The 19,259-nt window shown below is 41.0% G+C and overlaps 1 protein-coding gene across 3 annotated transcripts in view; it reads left to right on the top strand.

Moving 5' to 3' along the window:
* LOC126365931 (endothelial differentiation-related factor 1 homolog) overlaps window positions 1-19,259 on the top strand; it is a 74,472-nt gene that overhangs the window by 40,140 nt on the left and 15,073 nt on the right. The window lies entirely within an intron of this gene.

The following is a 19,259-nucleotide window of genomic DNA, read 5'->3' as shown; positions in this document are numbered from 1 at the left end:
AGTGGGGTGTTTACTTTGTTTTGTGTGTTCAGAAGGGCCGAAAGGACAATCGCATTGATACTGGTGCCTTTATCCTGGCCTTTGAAGGGGATACCCTCTCTGAGAAGTCAAGATTACGGTTAATCGAAGTGACGTAAAGCCATACATCCCACCACCTATGAGATGTTATAAGTGCTTGCGTTTTGGACACGTGTCTTCCCAATGTTCCCAGACCCCTCTCTGTGGTGACTGTGGACATCAACTCCATGAGGGGAGTTCCTGTGTTCCCCCTCCTGTGTGTGTGTGTGTTAATTGTCATGGCAATCATTTCAGAGGAGTCCTCCCAGTGAGCACCTAAAGAGAAGCGAGAGGGCAAGCAAACACTAGTTCTGCACCTGCGGATGAGGTGGAGATCTCAGCGGCCCCTGAGGACCTGGATTTCACTGATGCCTCATCCACAATAAGAATGTATACAGATACTCAATCGGTGGCAGCAGGTGACCCTGGGGTGTAACCTGCCTCCTTGCATGCTTCATGCCTTCCCAGCCACATGATAACGTCATCCTCCATTGGAATTGCTGCGGTTTTTTCCACCACCTGGCTGAGCTATGGCAACTGTTAAGCTTTACACCTGCCTTCTACATTGCCCTCCAGGAAACCTGGTTCCCAGCAATGCAGACCCCTGCTCTTCGCAGCTATAGGGGATATTACGAGAACCATAGCGACTATAACAGAGTGTCGGGTAGAGTTTGTGGCCATGTCCTGAATTTGGTATGCAGTGAACCGTACCCCTTCAACCCCCTCTTGAAGCTGTGGCTGTCAGGATAAGGATTATACAGGAAATAACTGTCTGCAACATATCTTCCTCCAGATGGTACAGTACCCTTGAACGCATTGGCTGCGCTGATTCAACAACTCCCTAAACCTTTCCTACTTTTGGGAGATTTTAATGTCCATAACCCCGTGTGGAGTGGCACTGTGCTTACTGGCCATGGCAGAGATGTTAAAACTTTCCTGTCTAAACTCGACCTCTGCCTCTTAAAAAATACTGGAGCCCACACACATTACAGTGTAGATCGTGGCACATACTCGGCAATTGATTTATCCCTCTGCAGCCCTCCCATCTGTCCACTGGAGAGCCCACGATGACTTGTGCAGTAATGACTACTTTCCCATCTTCCTGTCACTTCCCCAGCCTCATTCTCATGGATGTTTACCAAGATGGGCTTTAAACAAGGCAGACTGAGATGTTTTCTCCTCTACTGTCACCGTTCAATTTCCCCCACATGGTACCTTTAGAAAGACTGTGCTTCATAACAACAACAAATAGCCTCCGATGAGCGTGACTAGGGGGCAGGGACAAACCGGGGTATCTTCCGTGGGCGGCAATTTCAAGGAGAAAAAAGACCTTGTTTCATTGTTTCACACAGCGCCTAGCATCCAGTGCATGTTGGTCTATCGATTAACCATATAATTTTGAAGTGCATACCTGTTGGTTTTTGAACATTTTTGAACAAATACAAAGTTGATTTCTGAATGAATCCTAAGTTAATTTTTGAATACAAGCATAGTGTATGTGATATCTCTGCCAGGGGAATCCTTGTTGCATTTAGAAATAAACTTTCCTGCAGACAAAAGGGGACAGGGCTATACGAGCTGAGTGGAATAGAGCCGAATGGGTGAATGACAATTGCTATTTATGTAGCTGACTGGGTTTGCAAATGATCAGCGTTGTTATAATTACTAGCGAAATCCATAAATTCAGAGTACCAGAGCGGAAATAAACGACTAACAGGAATAACAGGCCACAAAGATTACATATTATCTTCTCTGTGTATCCAAGAAGATGAAATTTTGACAGAAAATTTTTCAGCAGACCACTACACTAATAAGGGCCAGTGATGCAGTCCCCAGCTAGCAGCTGCTAAAGTTCTATTCTGGGAGAAGCACGGAAAACGCGTTGTATGAACACGTAATAAAGCCTAACCAGAGAATAAATGCGGGATAACTAAACCGGTGGTTGTGGCAGAGTTAGTGAAGTTAACCAAGAGAATAAGTTTTGACACTGGCAGGAATAGTTACAGAATTAGTAATGACAAGATAGTTTGTTAGAATGAGGAACGAGAAGAAACGGGGACTAACACAAATTATGGAAGAATGTAACTATTCCAAATTTATATAAAAATTTCGTACTGCGACTTTTCGACCTCGTGCTTCAGAAGCTAGAGAGTATGAATGAAATGTGGAATTGTTTCCTAACATAAAACTTTTTGCTTGTAGTAGGCCCAATAGGCATTTGATATTGGTACTTCGTGAATTATATTCTGTCGTGTTATAAAAATGGCCATTTGTGGCAAAACAGCCTCGTTTATTTGGTGTGTGTAACAATTGCTGCAATATTAGGCAGGACTATTTCGTTTTATCTAGCAGACAATGACAAAATATATGTAATCAGATCGAGAAACCACACCAGTCTTGGGTACTACCTGCATTAACAGCTTTTATAATATTAGACAAAAACATTTCTTTTTTTTCTTTAGCAAAACATTGACGAACTTTGAGCTGATTTTCTTTTGCAGAATGGAAGGTACGTCATATGAAGCAGTGGCGAGATAAGAGAGAAAAAAATGCTAGGATTTAAGGAATGAAGGAATGTGTACTGTCTTGCTTCTCTTTACTGGTTTCATGTATCCTATATTTAATTTTACGTCACACAAAACAGCAAGTTATTAGCTAATAGGCCGTAAAGACTGCAAATTTTCTGAAGAGTTCTTGTTCTGCTGGTTACAAATAATCCCATCCAGTATCAATTGAGAGTTTTTTAGAGGGTCAGGCTGTCAAACTGGCTGACTGGGAGCACCACAGGACATTTTAACTTCCTCTCACCTGAATATAGTTTGATGGCACCCATTACAAAATATTACATGTTTCAATTCCACAGACTGAAATACAGAAACGTGTGATGGAAGAAAGCTGTGTGAAGAGGCATGGCACTGCATTTTGGCACACTTACGACCAAACATGTCTTACGTTCCCTCGAACATAAATGATTTATGTATGAGACTCTTCAGAAAGATGTGTGCTACAAAATGCGAATTTTTTGAAAAGTCGATTTCTTACATTTTTGGCTTCGTACATGAAACACTCGAGGGAGTGGAGCACCATATTGCCCCGGTTTGGAAATACCGTATTTACTTGAATCTAAGCTGCACCTGAAAAATGAGACTTGAAATCAAGGGAAAAAAATATCCCGAATCTAAGCCGCACCTGAAATTTGAGACTCGAAATTCAAGGGAGAGAAAAGTTTTAGGCCGCACCTGCAAACCGAAACAAAGTTGGTCCATTGTAATATGAGACACAATTTAGGTCGAATGAATGATGATACAGCTACAGTAGTTTGGTTTGAGTCGTAAGCTTAGCAGTTAAGCTTCACCGGGCCATTGCTATGCGTCACTCCGTCCGTATTTATATGGGTACCCTTCCTTTTTCACGTGCTTCGTCTGGTTTGAATTGATTGCTTATTTTTCTTTGATCTGATAAGTGCTGTTCTCTTTGTTTTAGGTGTTTACGTCACTCTAAGCTGAAAATGCATTATTTTACTGTGTCATGTATTGTTTGTCGCACTGATAATGAGTGTTTAGGACCTGTCTTAAAAAAAAACAGAGAGAGAGAGAGAGAGAGAGAGAGAGAGAGAGAGAGAGAGAGAGAGAGAGAGAGAGAGAGAGAGAGAGAATGGATTCTCATTAGCGAAACAGTGGCAAGAGACTGCTTTTTGTTGTTACTTACACTGCCGCTTTCATTGACAACGATCAACAAGAACCAAATAATAGACTGCGTTTGGTAGATAATGTTCTGAATGAGAGTTCAGCTAAAATTTATCGCCGTTTGAAAATCTTTGCTGACGCCTCTTTTGTACATTACATTCTGCACAGAAATTAGTCATCTTAGATTAAAAAATCTAGTCAATTGCCGTGCTTCATTTCTGACTGTATCACTATTAGGCATAAGAATAATTTGAATATAAACATGACATAATATGTGTATTCTTCCACGTTTGCTGTTGTCTCACACTAGTTTCGTAGTTTATTAGGCAGACAGGATTTAAATGAGATAGCAGCAAACAGGAAAGAATACATGGCAAAATGTTTATATTCGTATTATTCTTATGGCGAAGAGAATTCTGCATGTGATTCACAACTGTTCCTATTAGCAACCATCTCTTCTCACAGGTAGGAAAAAATTCAGAATGTAGAGTTGGCCATATTGGCAAACATCTCAAACAGTCTTGCCAGATTTTCATAGTACATTGAAATGATGCTACATTCGAAGATGAACAATACGGAATTTGTATTTACTTCACTGGATAATGTATGAAAATGCAGTGGTCGAAACTCGGGGTGGAGAAAAAAAGCTAGTCTTCCACCTTTTTTAAATTTATTTACTGAGTCAGAGGTTTTGGCGCCAGTATTTATCTTTATGCCTGCAAAGCATGCCTGTGTAGCACTACATATATTCGACGGCAGAAATTAGTTGTGGCAGCACCTACCAACATTTTTCAGAACTTCCACTTACTTTGCACTCGATTCTAATCCGCAGGCGGTTTTTTGGATTACAAAAACCGGAAAAAAAAAGTGCGGCTCATATTCGAGTAAATACGGTATCGTAGATGCGGACCTGATGCACAGAGCAGTCTGAGTTGTAGTGGGGAGATGGTATTCTCCATGTGTCCCATGTGATTTTGCTGTTCACTCTTCGTTTATTGCTCTCACATCAAATGAAAACAAAACGGATTTCTGTGGCCGGGAGCCATCAAGCGAATTAAAATACAGTCACATAATTATAGAAGGCGAAAATACGTTATCAGTTTCTGACAGTCAAGTATTAATCGACTTGAAGAACAATGAAGTTATTTTTGTCGGTTTGTTAAAGAAATTCCACTTTTATTAATCTTTTCTACTGAGGCAGTGTGTTTAATTCCACACTATTGGCTAGTTTACACTTTCCGCTGCATTTAAAGTGCACATTTTCATCTTCTAGCACGTATGGCATTATGTCATAATAAAGAACCAAACGTGAGGTAATACAGTACTGGTATTCCCAGAAAATTTGCATCCGAATCTGGACATACGAATGTGCACTTTAAGCCGAATTCTGCATTTTACTATGGTTCACAAAGCTCCCACGCTCTTGGAGTATCCTCTAATGTCTTGTTTCTTTTGTGACATAATGTAAGATCTTCCTGTGGCATCGTAGCTGTGTAAGCACAGTGACGCGGGTTATCTGGCGCGCTCTGGCAACTGTTAAAGTGAATCTATTTCTAATAGGTCGTGGAAAAATATTCCGAATGGTTGTTTGAAAAGCGTTACTTTCCAAGTAAATTTCCATTTCCGCAAGATGAACTCTGTGCTCGAATGTACGATGAGTTTCTTAAATCACAGAGCATTTACCTCTCATTCAAAAATCAACTCTTTGAAAGTGACCATTCAGAATAATTTTGAGCCCAGAAGGCCAGACATTTATGTTGTTAAAAATTTTACTGGCAAATTTGTGTGATGTATCTTAGTGTAACACGTGCAAAATATGTCAACATTATGTGTGAAAGCTTAGCTTCTCTTGCAGCTTATTAATCTTAGAGACCAATATTATACATGAAAGCTTTTCTTTTCTTGTAGCAACACTGTGTATATTAAATTAACCATTACCTTTTCTATTTGTGTGTTCACACCACTTAAGTTATGTTGCTATTGGCTGACTACATCACATGTCATATGCTCTGAATATCCTCTGTCATCGGCTGGCGAGATTGCTTAACATGAGCTACAACTGGCTTACACTCCTGTTCATGTTGATGTACATCAGACATCTTTCCAAAACGTGTTTTTTTCCCCCTGACTTTCGTTTTCTATACTGATGGGGAATTCTACGCTGCTGTATAAAAACACAACCCTTGAAAGGAATGATAAGTTTTACAGTTCCGAGGAAAAGTATACTGTTACTTAACACAGAAAATGTGTACTTTCATCAGGGAGAAAGTGTATCTTTAACAGGGAAATCTGGGAAAAATCTGGGAATTTTTTTTCCTCTTCCACATATATCGCCTTCTCAAGTGTGGATGAAGATCAGACGTGTTTGTGGGTTCCAGACCCTGACAGGTGTTACTGGCATTAACATCAGTGGCATGTTATCTACCAATGCAAATTCAATTGCTGAGCACTATGCTGAAGCCACCGCATCAGAAAATTATCTGTCAGCATTTCGCACCCTCAAATGGCAGATGGAAAGGAGAGCCCTCTTGTTCACTGAACGTCACAGTGAACCCTATAATGCTCCATTTACAGAGTGGGAGCTCCTCAGCATCCTTGCACTTGCCCTGACACAGCTGATGGGATAGATCGGATCCACAGTCAGATGATCAAACATCTCTCGTCCGACTACAAGCAACATTACCTCATCATCTTCAAGAGGATCTAGTGGGATGACATCTTTCCGTCAAAATGGCAGGAGAGCACCAGTGCTAAAGCCAGGTAAAAACCTGTTTGATATGGATAGCTATCAGCCCATCAGCCCCACCAACATTCTTTGTAAGCTGTTAGAACGTATGGTAAGTTAGCGGTTGTGTTGAGTCCTGGAGTCACATGGCCTACTGGCTCCATGCCAGGGCGATTTCCGCCAAGGTCAGTCTACCATTGTTAATCTAGTTTCCCTCGAGTCTTCCAGCCGAACAGCCTTTCCCTGACGCCAACACCTGGTTGCTGTCTTTTTTGATTTTCGAAAGGCTTATGACATGAACTGGTGATGACATATCCTTGCCACATTATATGAGTAGTGTCTCCAGGGCCTGCTCCCAAAATTTCTTGTCGCTCTTTAGCGCACAGGCTATTGTTCACGTTGACTTTACGTATGTTCATGGAGGATGTAATGAACAGCACTCCTTGCCAGATGGCTGCAATATTTTTAGTGCAGAGCTGGCAGCCATTTCTCATGCTCTTGAGCACATCCGCTTATGCCTTGGCGAGTCATTTATTCCCTGTACTGACTTCTAGAGCAGCCTACAAGCTGTCGACCAGTGCTATCTTGCCATCCTTTGGTAGCAACCATCTATGCCCTGGAATGGTCTAGTCATTCCGTGGTGTTTGTGTGGACCCAGGACACATTGGAATCCCAGGAAATGAACTTGCCATTGAACATGCCAACAGGCTGGCCAAATAGGCTACAAGGCAACTGCTTCTGGAGATCGGCATCCCTGTAACAGACATGCAATCATTATTACGCCGCAAGGTTTTTCAGCTTTTGGAGACGGATTGGCATAATCTCAGTATGCCCAACAAACTGCGTGCCCTTAAAGTGATTACAAATGTGTGGAAAACCTCCATGTGGGCCTCTTGCAGGTACTCTTTGGTTCTCTGCATTGGCCATACGTAGCTAACACATGGCTACCTCCTCCACTGCGAGGACCCACCACTGTGGCTCACATATGACTGTCCTCCACATCTTGCTGGACTGCCCACATCTCTCTGAGGTCGCCACCCTCCCTCTATTTTAACTCTGTCACACCTTCTTTGCATTTGTCTGTCTTGGTGGTCATCTTTTCCCTAAATGTGTTCATCTCGCTTTGTCTTTTTGGGGTGGACGTTTTAATGTGTTGCAGCCCAGACCATATGCTCTATGATTTTAATGCCTTCTTTTGCTTTTCCTTGTGGTGTAAGTTTTCCCCTTCTTTGTTCATTTCATTTGTTTTCTTTTTAGATATGGTGTTGGATGTTTTGGTACCTTGAGCTTTGCTTGCGTCGGGGGAAGGGACTGATGACTCTGTAGTTCAGTCCCATTATACAACCAACCAACCAATCCACACCCGAGCAAATGTGTAACCTGTGGTAGGGATGCTCATGAGGGCAATTGTCCGGCTCCTCCGCGCTGTATCAATTGCAATTGAAATGGCAACTATGTAGCCTCCTCCCGAGATTGTCCCATGTATCTCGATGAACAGGCCATCCAAGAGATCTGGCTGAAGGAAAAAGTGCGTTACCCTGTTGCTCAAAGGTTTTGGCTAGTGGGAAACACTGTGTTTTACCATCCGGCACTTACAGTAATGTTCTTGCTACATCTCACTCCACGAAGGACATGTCCACACAGACATGTGACCTAAAATTCAGCACTGCGTTGTAAAATCTCCCAGTATCAGTCACATTCATGTCTCATCCTCCTCCAGCTATGCAACAAACCACCAAACTTTCACCTCCAAGGGCAAAGACACGTGCTACGCAATAGGCAGGCTGGAAAGGACAGAAGGAAAACTCCCACAAAGACTTTTTACATCCTTCCAGCCAACAAACTTCTGAATCATCATCAGCCACTTGCAAAGGCCTTAAGAAATCAAACACAGAGATCCTCTTCAATGGTGTCACCACGTGATACCCTCACTAAGCTGACTTCCGTGTTGCTGGTCACAACACCAATCTTTTTTCTGCCCTAGGTTCCACAGCTGACAGGGGGAGAATACCGACACCTCTGTAGATCTTATGGAGCAGGATCCTCCAGCCTATGTGACCTGTAGCACTGAGTCTTCAAAGGTTATCATTCAGCAGCTGCCGAGGTGACAACCCTCCCCCCCCCCCTCTCTCCCCCTTTCCTCATTATGACTCTCCTCCAAGGGAACATTCACAGCCTTAGATCCAACAAAGAGGAATTATGGCTGCTCATGGAATTGCAGTATCCACTTATTCTGTGCCTCCAGGAAACAAAATTGCATCCTCATCACTGCCTTGACCTCTGACAGCATTCCATCTTGTGGGGCAATTGTGCTGCACATCTGGGATGACATTCATAGTCAAACTATTTCCCTGACTACCCGGCTTCAAGTTATTGCAGTCTGCATTTTCCTGACTCACTTCACCTTTTCCCTATGTACTGTTTACACCACTTTGTCATTCAGTGTCACAAGGGCAGACTTCCACCAACTTATTAGGCAACTCCCTGACCCCATTCTGCTGCTCTGCAAATACAATGTGCACATCCCCTTTGGGGTTCTCCCAGAAGCTGTCAGAGGTACCCTTTTGGCTGACCTCAACTGCCTTAACATTGGAGTACCCACTTTCCTTTCAGACTTAACATACACCTCTCCTGCACTGCCCACCTTGCCTGTCATCTCGAGTGGTCCATTCTCTGACACGTATTCAAGCGATCATTTCCCATGTGCTACCAGTTTGCTGATACCTACCCCATGTACATGTACAGCCAAATGACAGCTTTTTAAGGCTCCCTGGATTCTTTATTCCTTCTTGGTGACCTTCGATGAACAACATTTCCCCAGTTGTGATGACCAGCTAGAATACCTTACAAATGTTACCCTTACCACCGCAGACTGTTCCATTCCTCACACTCCATATTTACTGCACCGTGTTCCAGTCCCTTGGTGGACTGAGCCATGTTGATATGCAATTTGTGCACAGAGAGATGCTCCCTGCATTTACAGTCATCCTATGTTGTCTGCATTCTCTATTAAAAATTGCATACACAATGTCATCACATTCTTAATAATAGCAACAAAGTTAGCCGAATTTCATTTACTAGTTCTTTCAACAGTTCCACTCCCTCTTAAATTGTGTGGGCCAACCTTTGACAGCTCTCAGGTGGGACAAGGTCCATTCCCGAATTTCCAGCCTGATGTAGCAGATGATGTCATAGTGGACCCTATTGCTAGCTCCAACAGCTTGGCCAACTATTTTGCTGAGTTTTTGAGCTCCACCTACTATCACCCTGCCTTCCTCCATTGGAAACAAGTGGAGGTGGCTTGGACAACACTCTTCTCTTTCTCTTTTTCTCTTCCCCTTCCCCTCCTTCTTCCCCTCCTCCTTCTCCCCCTTCCCAGAATCGTGAGTGATACAATGTCACCTTTACTATGAGGGAGCTAGATCATGCTCTCACTTCATCTGGACCCTCTGCCCAAGGGCCAGATGGTGTTCACATTCACATGTTACAGCTCCTTTCTCTTGCTGGCATGCACTTTCTCCTTCATAAGTACAATTGCATCTATGTAGGGGGCACGTTTCCCAGACACTGGCAAGAAGTCACTGTCATACCCATACCTAAACCCAGTAAAGACAAACATATTTCTAGCTACTAACCAATTTCTGTAACCAGCTGTGTTTGCAAGGTGATGGAATGTGCAATTCATGCCTGACTGGTGTGGTGGTTCGAGTCTTGCAATTTACTAACCACTGCACAGTGTTGATTTTGAGTGTGCCATTCTGCAGTTGAACATCTTGTCACTTTTGTCAACCCATGTCCCGAATGGTCTTCTGCAGAAATACCAGACTGTTGCCATGTTTTTTGATTTGGAGAAAGCCTGTGAGATGAGCTGGAGGACTGGTATCCTCCGTAGTCTCTACATTTGGGGCTTCCATGGTTGGCTACTCTGTTTCCTTCAGGGATTTTTAAAAAAACCATGTTTTTAAGGTACGTATGGGTTCTGCCTTGTCAGACACCTTTATCCAGGAAACCAGTGTGCTTCAGGGATTTATCCTGAGCATTGTCCTCTTCGCGATCGACATTAACTCTGATGTGGCCTGTCTCCTGCCAAGCATCTCTGGCTCCCTTTTTGTCAACGATTTTTCAATCTATTGCAGTTCTCCACTGACTTGTCTCCTTGAGCAGCATCTTCAGTGTTCTCTCTATCGCCTTTCTGTGTGGAGCTTCGACAGTGGCTTTGACTTTTCCATTGACAAAACCATTTGCTTGAATTTCTGGTGGTGGAATTTGTTTCTTCCACTGTCTTTACATCTTGGCCTGTTGCTCTTCCATTTATTTAAACCCCAAATTCCTTGGGCTCATGCATTTGTGGTCCTTCCACATGACTTACCTGGCCACCCACTGTACGGAGTCCCTCAATGTCCATGTCCTCAGCGGTACTTCCTGGGGAGTGGATCGGACCACCCTCCTCCGTTTGTATCGGTCCCTCATCCATTCGAAACTAGACTGGGTGTTGGTCCGTCTTAATCCGTCTCAATACAATCCACAATTGTGGCATGCGTTTGGCCACTGACACCTTTTACACTAGTCTGGTTGAGTGTCTGTGTGCAGAAGCTGCTGAACTACTGTTGTTATACTGCCATGATCTTCTCCTCAGCAGATACGCTTGACATTTGCCACCCATCCTACGTATCCTTTTTCGATGACTCCTTTGATCGCCACTATGCGGCCTGTTCTGTTACCTCCTGGAGTTCACTTTTGGCGCTTGCTCCGGTAGCTTACCTTCACACTAACTACCACTTTCCCAGTGGGTGTGAGCCCTTCATCACCTTGGCTTCATCCAGCAGCCTGTGTTCATCTTGGACTTCATTCATTTACAGAGGTCACTAGTCCAGACTTGCTGTATCGCTGTAAGTTTCTTGACCTTTGCACAGAACTTCATGATAGTACTTTTTTGTACACTGATGGCTCTTAGACTGACTGTGTCCAGTGTGCGTTCATTGTTGGCACTGACAGATTTATGTTATCTTCTTCTGGAACTCTTCTCAGTATTTACAATGGAGCTCTTTACCCTGTATCATAACATGCAGTACATCCGGTGACAGGCTTTTCAATTGTGTCATATACTCCGACATGTTGCTCCCTTCAGAGTCTGTGTGTGCTTTACACTGTCCATCCCGTAGTGCAACGGGTCCAGGAAAGCTTTCTTGCTCACTGTTGATGGAACCACTGTGATGTTCACATCGATCCCTGGTCATGTCAATGTGATTGAAAATGAGGCTGCTGACGCTGCTGCCAAGTCTGCATTCCTGCTACCTCAGCCCAGTAGTTCTGCCATTCCTTCTGATGATATCTGTGTTGCCACCTATTGGCAGACGGTGTCACTTTGGCATCAGCACTGGTCTTCCTTTCATGGGAACGAGCTAAGGGGAACTAAACCTCTCCAGCAGCTTGGCTGACCTCCCTTCATCCCTCTCACCATGAGCAGGTCATTTTAGCTATGTTGTGTATTAGCCACTGTCTTTTTAGCAGTCACCATTTGCGCTCACTGTTCTCTAACTTTGATGGTTTGACGTTTCCTGACAGTGCCATTTTTTTTAACACTTAATGTTCTCATTTACGTTTTCCTTCTGAGTTATCAGCTGTTTTAGTGAACGATGCACAGGCTGTTGCTCATGTTTTACTTTTTATCCATCGTAGTAATATTGTGAAAGACAGTTAATTTTTAGTTCAGGACCTCCACTGTCTTTAAGGCACATTTTATGGCCCTTTTGCCAAGAGAAAGTCCCTGTTTCAACTGGCTTTCCTTCTGTTGATTGGGCTAAATGTTTAGTCACTTTTAACTCCTTTTTAGCCTTTGTTTTCTACAGTTCTCACATGGGCATGTATGACCCTAGCTGTTTTTGCTCCCTAAAATGAAACAGACAAATTTGATGATGATTTTTTTCCCTATCGGAGCCAACTTCAAGTGGAGGTAAGAACCATTAATTCTGGTGCCAAATGTTTTCTGTATTATTTCTACTCAATACTAGGCCTAAAACGTTACAGTAAACAAGCTGAGGAATGTACTGTTTTTTGGTACAAAGTTACAGTTTTTTCACAAAATCACCAAATTTAAGAGCAGTGTGGAAAAAGGGTTTTGCAACATATTTCAGAAAAAATCTGAACAATGTAGCCTACCTTTCGTACATCATATCAACTTAATGGCCTATACTCTAAATGCAAATAAAAGACGGAGGTCTATGTATCAACTCACTACTAAGTAGTAGATCTCTGAAAATAGGTAATTGGTGCCTCACCGATGATCGGGTACACACCCTTGAGTCTTTAAACCAGAATTTATGAAAAAGAATTAAGAGTTAGGACAGTACTTTTTGACAGTTTTACTACTACACATGAAGGTAATCATGTACCGAATATGACTAAATTTTGAATTGGTCGCCTTATGATCCAACAAAGTGTGTGTGTTTACATGGAATGACCCACAGATTTGGTGCAGGCTTCTTTTACTCATTAGCTCATTTTGTGCTCCATTTGTATTCTGGTCAGCAAAGTGAACATCACTTGCTTAACCACTATTGTCAGTTTTTTGTGCTCAAGTTGGGTATGACATTTTGTGAGACAAGCGAACAGCAGCAAGACAATCATTCTCTGAGGAGTCCAGTCACCTACCACAGTTCTGGTACCAGGCTTGTGAGGTTTTTAAGGGGAGGATAGTAACATAATACACTAAAATGCCCTTTGGATAGTACTGATATTATATTAGTACTTGTTAACCACACTAAAACAGTTTGCCGAATGTCGATGTCTCATTTCCATGCCTAATATGGTAAGTTGTAAAAAAGCATGCCAAAAAGTTTTGTATTAAGTTTTCAGCATGAGTTTGTACATCCTTGATGATTTTCATCTTTTGGGTCCATTGCACTTTTACATCCACCTTGTATGTTCGCAAACTCTTCTAAAGATACATCTGTACTTATTGATTTATTTGTCAACATGACAAATAGTTTGTTTCCTTCTCAGAGCCTGGTATGGGTATGTAAACAGAGTGATCTGAACTTTATAGTTTATCACAGTTTCTTAAATTCTGTATCTATCTTGCGGATTGAACCTGTTACTCTTTGCATCAGAGCTACCCTGGTGGGCTGTCTCACTCTTGCATTGGGTGTTTGAGTGTTGACCTTTATGTCCTTTTTATTATTATTAAAATGCAGTATAATTCCAAATGTCCAGTCAAGTGTCCTGTTAATCTACCAGCACAGTAATTCGTTCATAGAAATCTTCTCAAGCCAAGAGTCTTGTGTTGGATCACTTATTGGAAGGGTACCAATACATTTTGGAGTAGGTAACAGCAAACCTTCAGAGTCAAAATGTGGTATCATCTGTAAACTTGGTGATATCCTGATTATTCCACAATGAGTAAACAGTTACTTTCAATTTTTATGAAATTGATGCAATCTATGACAAATATTGTAGTTCCCCCAAATTGAAAGAAAATGTTTTGGATAAATTAATGAAATTAAAGACGTTAAATACTGAGGAAAAATCATTGGGCAGAGGCAAATAACACCATTTTCCAGAATATATCACATCGACTCAAAGAGAATACCTACAGTAAAAAATGTGCTCCATTAACAAGAAAATATTAGGTACTTTAGAACATTTATAAAACCACAAGCACTTCATGTTGCAGAGTGCATTGCCACACATGAAGTAGGAGAAATAGCAAAATTCAAGGAAAAAGAGGACACTACTTCAAAAAATTCAGGGACCCACTGTAGACAGAGAAGACAATTATAAATTAAGATGCAACAAAGAACTGTGTTAACAAATAATCTCCAAACTCTTGACACAATCTGGAGAAGGTAGGACAACAGTGTAACTAAAAGAATTTTGTGATATATGAATAATAGGAGGAACAAAAATCGGTAGATGAAAGAAAGATACTCAGTGATGTAGAAAAGATCAAATTATTTGAGTAAAATGTTAAAAACAGAAAACTTCAGAACCAAAATGAAAAATTTCAGTGTTTTCAAGAAAAGTGGACAATAACAAAAACAATAGCAGAGTGAAAGAATCAGACAGTTTGACATTGATTCATCATAGCACAATTTTCAGACCCATTTGAAATTGGCAGGGATATGAAGACTGAAATAGGTATTATACTTAGTTTGTATCAACAACTGGGGTGGCCTTTTATTATTTGACTATACAATTATTGATATAACAGTACCTTCTGAACGTGTTGTAACTAATAAATGAGTATTTGTTTTGTGTGGTCTACTGTTGGCCAAATTTGATACGAAATGATGCAGTAAAGGCTTTGTTTTCAGTTTTTGTTTCATGTGAGAAATATGTAAACTGAAATAACTAGTTCTTTGAGTTTCAGTGCAGGAATTCATCTGTAGATGACATTAAATGTCAGAAACTCTTGAACAGTCGAGGGCTGTTTACATAAGTGTGTAATTTTTTCCTTTGCTTCTCTCTTTAGACTGGAATTGTTAAAGTTATGAGCATATTTGTGTTTTGTTGGTGTTTTCATTTATACTCTTCCTTTTAGAAATGTTTCATATTTCTTGGCCTGGTAGTCGTGGTCAGTAATTTTTCTGCGCAGCAAGCCATGAAACAGGGTGTAAAAAAACATAAGGATATGTTACACATTTCATTTCTCAGATTTCTCACTACAGTTTGTTTTTATCAAACTAGGCATGAGTACACTTCTCTAGGTCTGTTTATTCACAAAAAAAGAAAAGGAAAATGCATTGCTTTAGAGGCTTCTCTTCCTCGGAGCCTCTACCTCTGTGAGCTCTTCCACATCCTGTTGCATAAATGTCTAAATGTCTTCTTCCTTGTTTTAAAGAGGAAGTTTTGCTGTGGATGCATGTTGCTCTGTTACTGTCAGCATGTGCGAGAAATTAAAATACTCTGGTTCAGAATACGAGGAATGAACTTTCTGTGCAATTCTTAGGGATTAATCTGATAATCTCAGTAACCTGTCAAAGATAAATTGTCTGGATAATCTCAGTAACCTGTCAGAGATAAATTGTCTTGTACTAGAGTTTTATTGACATATTGAAGTTTCGTAAATTTTTCATTGGTCAGTCTTTTTCCATTTGTCGTGACTGTGTTGTTGCATGCAGTCAACATCCATGTTCTTCTTATCATGCAACTTGATTGTCAAGTTGGCACGAACTCCTAGATTCATTTCCACCTGCAGTTTTCATCTGATCTCATATCCACAGTGGTTGTTAAATAATTGTGAAGCCAGGAACTACATCTGGACTCTGAATACCAGATGTTTACACAAGACTATTTCATTTGGTTTGAATAATTAGAGATATTGGCACCTTCAAAAACAATAAGCTTTGTTAAATGAAAAACTTCTGGTGTAGATGTACACTGAACCAATAATGTACCTAATTTTGAATAACATTCTCGTCCAGCATTGGCAAAGTTTACATTGAATTGAACTATTCCAAAAATAACACAAAACTCTGTCAAAACAATTCTGTTTAAAATTGAAGTGTTGAAAAGTACATTTTATGGATCAGTGAATGCCAAGTTTTACCCAAGCTGTGAGAAAAGAAATAGCAATGAAGTAAATCTACTTGTTAATTTGTTATGTATTTCTGCATTAGTAACTGACAAGAAAAAATCGTCAACTTGACCTCATAGTTTAAGGAGAGACAAGTACACTTACAAGAAATCGGCTCCAGCAATCAATTCTGATAATGGCAGTTATGGCCTTCTGAAAGAACAGCTTTTAAACTTCGTGTGCACTGGTCATTTGTCACTCACTCTGCTGTACTGCAGCTGCCAGTGTCCAGGTTGGAAGTACTGTAAAGCAGAGTGACAACCAGCGCCTTCTTCGTGTGATTTTGATTAGTGGCGAAGAGAAGACTGGTGGTGGACCAATCTGCTCATATGTTCTGGAATCTTGATTGAGAAAATGTTACTCTATGCGAAAAATAGAAAGTAATATCAGTAACAAGATTTAAATGTCATACACATATTCAGTCATTTTAATTTTTAATTTTGACATTACTCTTGTATTGATATCATGCAGCTATATATCTGCTTCAAAATCAAAATGAATAAACTTAAGTGACAGGAGAATTATTTTGAAATGAAAGTAATGATTTTAGGTCTACAATTTAATTGTGCCAGTCACATTGAAGAATAGAACGTATCCAGCAGATGTACTTCATTTAACAGTGCCAACATTAAATTCCAAAGCAAAAAACATACAACAGCAACGTTAGTAACTAAACAGTGTTACACTACTTCTTTAATGACACACTAATTTGTTTCATTCATTTACACTGCGTTTGTGAATCCCAACAAAAAAATGTTCAGAGGAAAGGTATCTCTGGCACTAACCACAGGTTAGAAACCGCACACTTCAGCACAGTGAACAAAGAATGTTACCCATGTCAAAACATTAATTTTGGGGTGGAACAAGTGACACAGGGGTGTACGAAAGTTTAAAATTTGTACTTTCAGATCATAACAGGCTACTATCAGAATTATGGCCCAAATTTTCATGCAGGATAGATTGCAGAAGGCTAATGTGTTAGAAGTGTTTTTATATATATATATATGAGCTGAAGTTGTTGATTTCTTGTGAGTTCTAAAAAACAAGTTCTTCAAGTTCGTCTTAGTTTACAAATAACATTGGTTGGTTTCATTTACTGTAAATAGTATTTTGGTGTAGTGGTTATAGTCAATAGCTGGCAGTGTGTGATCACTGGTAAAACTTGTCAGGTGTTTGTTACTAATTAGTGTCAGGTGTTTGTTACTACGAGGGTCAGTCAAAAAGTAATGCCTCCTATTTTTTTTTCTACGTTTAATTGTCAGGAAATTTAAATGCAATTACATAGGTTGAAAACCACAACATTGAGGATCATTTTGTCATTTTTCAATGTAATCTCCGCCCATCTCTACAGTTTTGGTCCATCTTTGAACAAGGGCATGTATCCCAGCACGGTAAAAATCACAGCTCTGCTTCCTAAGCCATTGACGCACGGATGTTTTGATGGCCTCCTCATCTTCAAAATGAATCCCACGATGAGCTTCTTTTAGTGGCCCGAACAGATGGAAGTCTGATGGTGCCAGGTCAGGGCTGTATGGGGGATGAGGCAAAACTTCCCATCCAATTTTGACAATCTCATCAGAGGTGTGACGACTGGTGTGTGGTCTTGCATTGTCATGAAAAAGAAGAACATCTGCCATTGATTTTGTTGGGCGAACTCGCTGAAGACGTGCTTTAAGTTTTTTGAGGGTTGTGACGTATTGAACAGAATTTATTGTGCATCCCTGCTCCAAAAAATCAACCAGAATCACACCCTCTGTATCCCAGAAAACTGTTGCCATAACTTTCCCTGCCGATCGCACAGTTTTGAATTTTTTCTTCCTCGGCGAGCTAGTGTGACGCCACTCCATTGACTGCCTCTTTGATTCGGGTTCAAAAAAATGCACCCATGTTTCGTCCCCGGTCACAATTTTTTTCAGAAACTCATCTCCCTCCAAACGGAAGCGCTGCAAGTGTTGGGAGGCTATTGTTTTCCTTGCCTCTTTATTCTGATTGGTTTACATTCTTGGAACCCACCGTGCACACACTTTTGAGTACCCCAATTGTTTAATAATCGTGATCACACTGCCTTTACTAAGAGAAATAATGCGACACACTTCATCTGCAGTCACCCGACGGTCACCACGAATGATGTCATCAACTTGCTGAATGTTGTGTGGAGTCACTGCACTCACCGGCCTGCCACTCCGCTTTTCGTCAGTCAACGGTGTTTGCCCTTCAGCTTCCTTACAACGACGAACCCATCGTCTAACAGTGCTGACATCCACTGTCACAACACCATACACCTTCTTCAGTCTTTCATGAATGCGTATGGGCGTTTCACTTCTGCATTCAAGAATTCAATCACACAACGCTGTCTCAAACGAACATCGATGTCGGCCATCTTACAAACTTCTGCTGTGCTGCCACCTGTTGACACAGAAAGTAACTACTGCAGTGGATTGCAGAAGAAGGTTTGAGGAATGGCGCCAAATTCAAATTTTTCACTTAACTTAATTTTTTTAAGTAGAAAAAAAATGGGAGGCATTACTTTTTGACTGACCCTCGTAATTAGTGTCAGGTCTTAGTTTTAATAACAGTGGGAACAATGAGTCCTTGAGAAAAATCTGCTGAACTAATTTAAAAGCATTCAAACATCTATATCCACCGTTGGCAATCACTGTGTGTGTGTGTGTGTGTGTGTGTGTGTGTGTGTGTGTGTGTGTGTGTGTGTGAGAGAGAGAGAGAGAGAGAGAGAGAGAGAGAGAGAGAGAGAGAGAGAGAGAGAGAGAGATTTTTCTCAAGGACTCACTGTTCCCACTGTTATTAAAACTAAGATCTGACACGAATTAATAATGAAGACCTGACTCAAGTTTTACCATTGATCACACATTGCCAGCCATTGACTATAACCACTATACCACAATATTATTTACACACACACGCACTATAGCAAGCGAGTCTACTCTTATTTCTGGAGTACCTGTGGGAGCGATATTTAGTGTAGTGACATGATTTTCTTGTGTGATTTACTCATGTAAGTAAGTTCCAGAAAGTAATGGTCTGATCTAAAGGAGTGAACAATATTTATCATTCTTGTAAAGATGTAAACATGGAATATAGTATGCATGTTGGTAAACTGCTCATTATCATTTATTAATCTTCAGTATATTTGTTCCACAACTCGGGCTTAGGTTCACCAGCTAAATGATGTAAGTTCTTTGGCAAATAACTGTACAGT

This window comes from Schistocerca gregaria, chromosome 4 (assembly GCF_023897955.1).
Source record: "Schistocerca gregaria isolate iqSchGreg1 chromosome 4, iqSchGreg1.2, whole genome shotgun sequence".
Taxonomy (NCBI): Eukaryota; Metazoa; Arthropoda; class Insecta; order Orthoptera; family Acrididae; genus Schistocerca; species Schistocerca gregaria.
The sequence above is the reverse complement of the archived record's forward strand: the minus strand, read 5'-3'. Positions and strand labels throughout refer to the sequence as shown.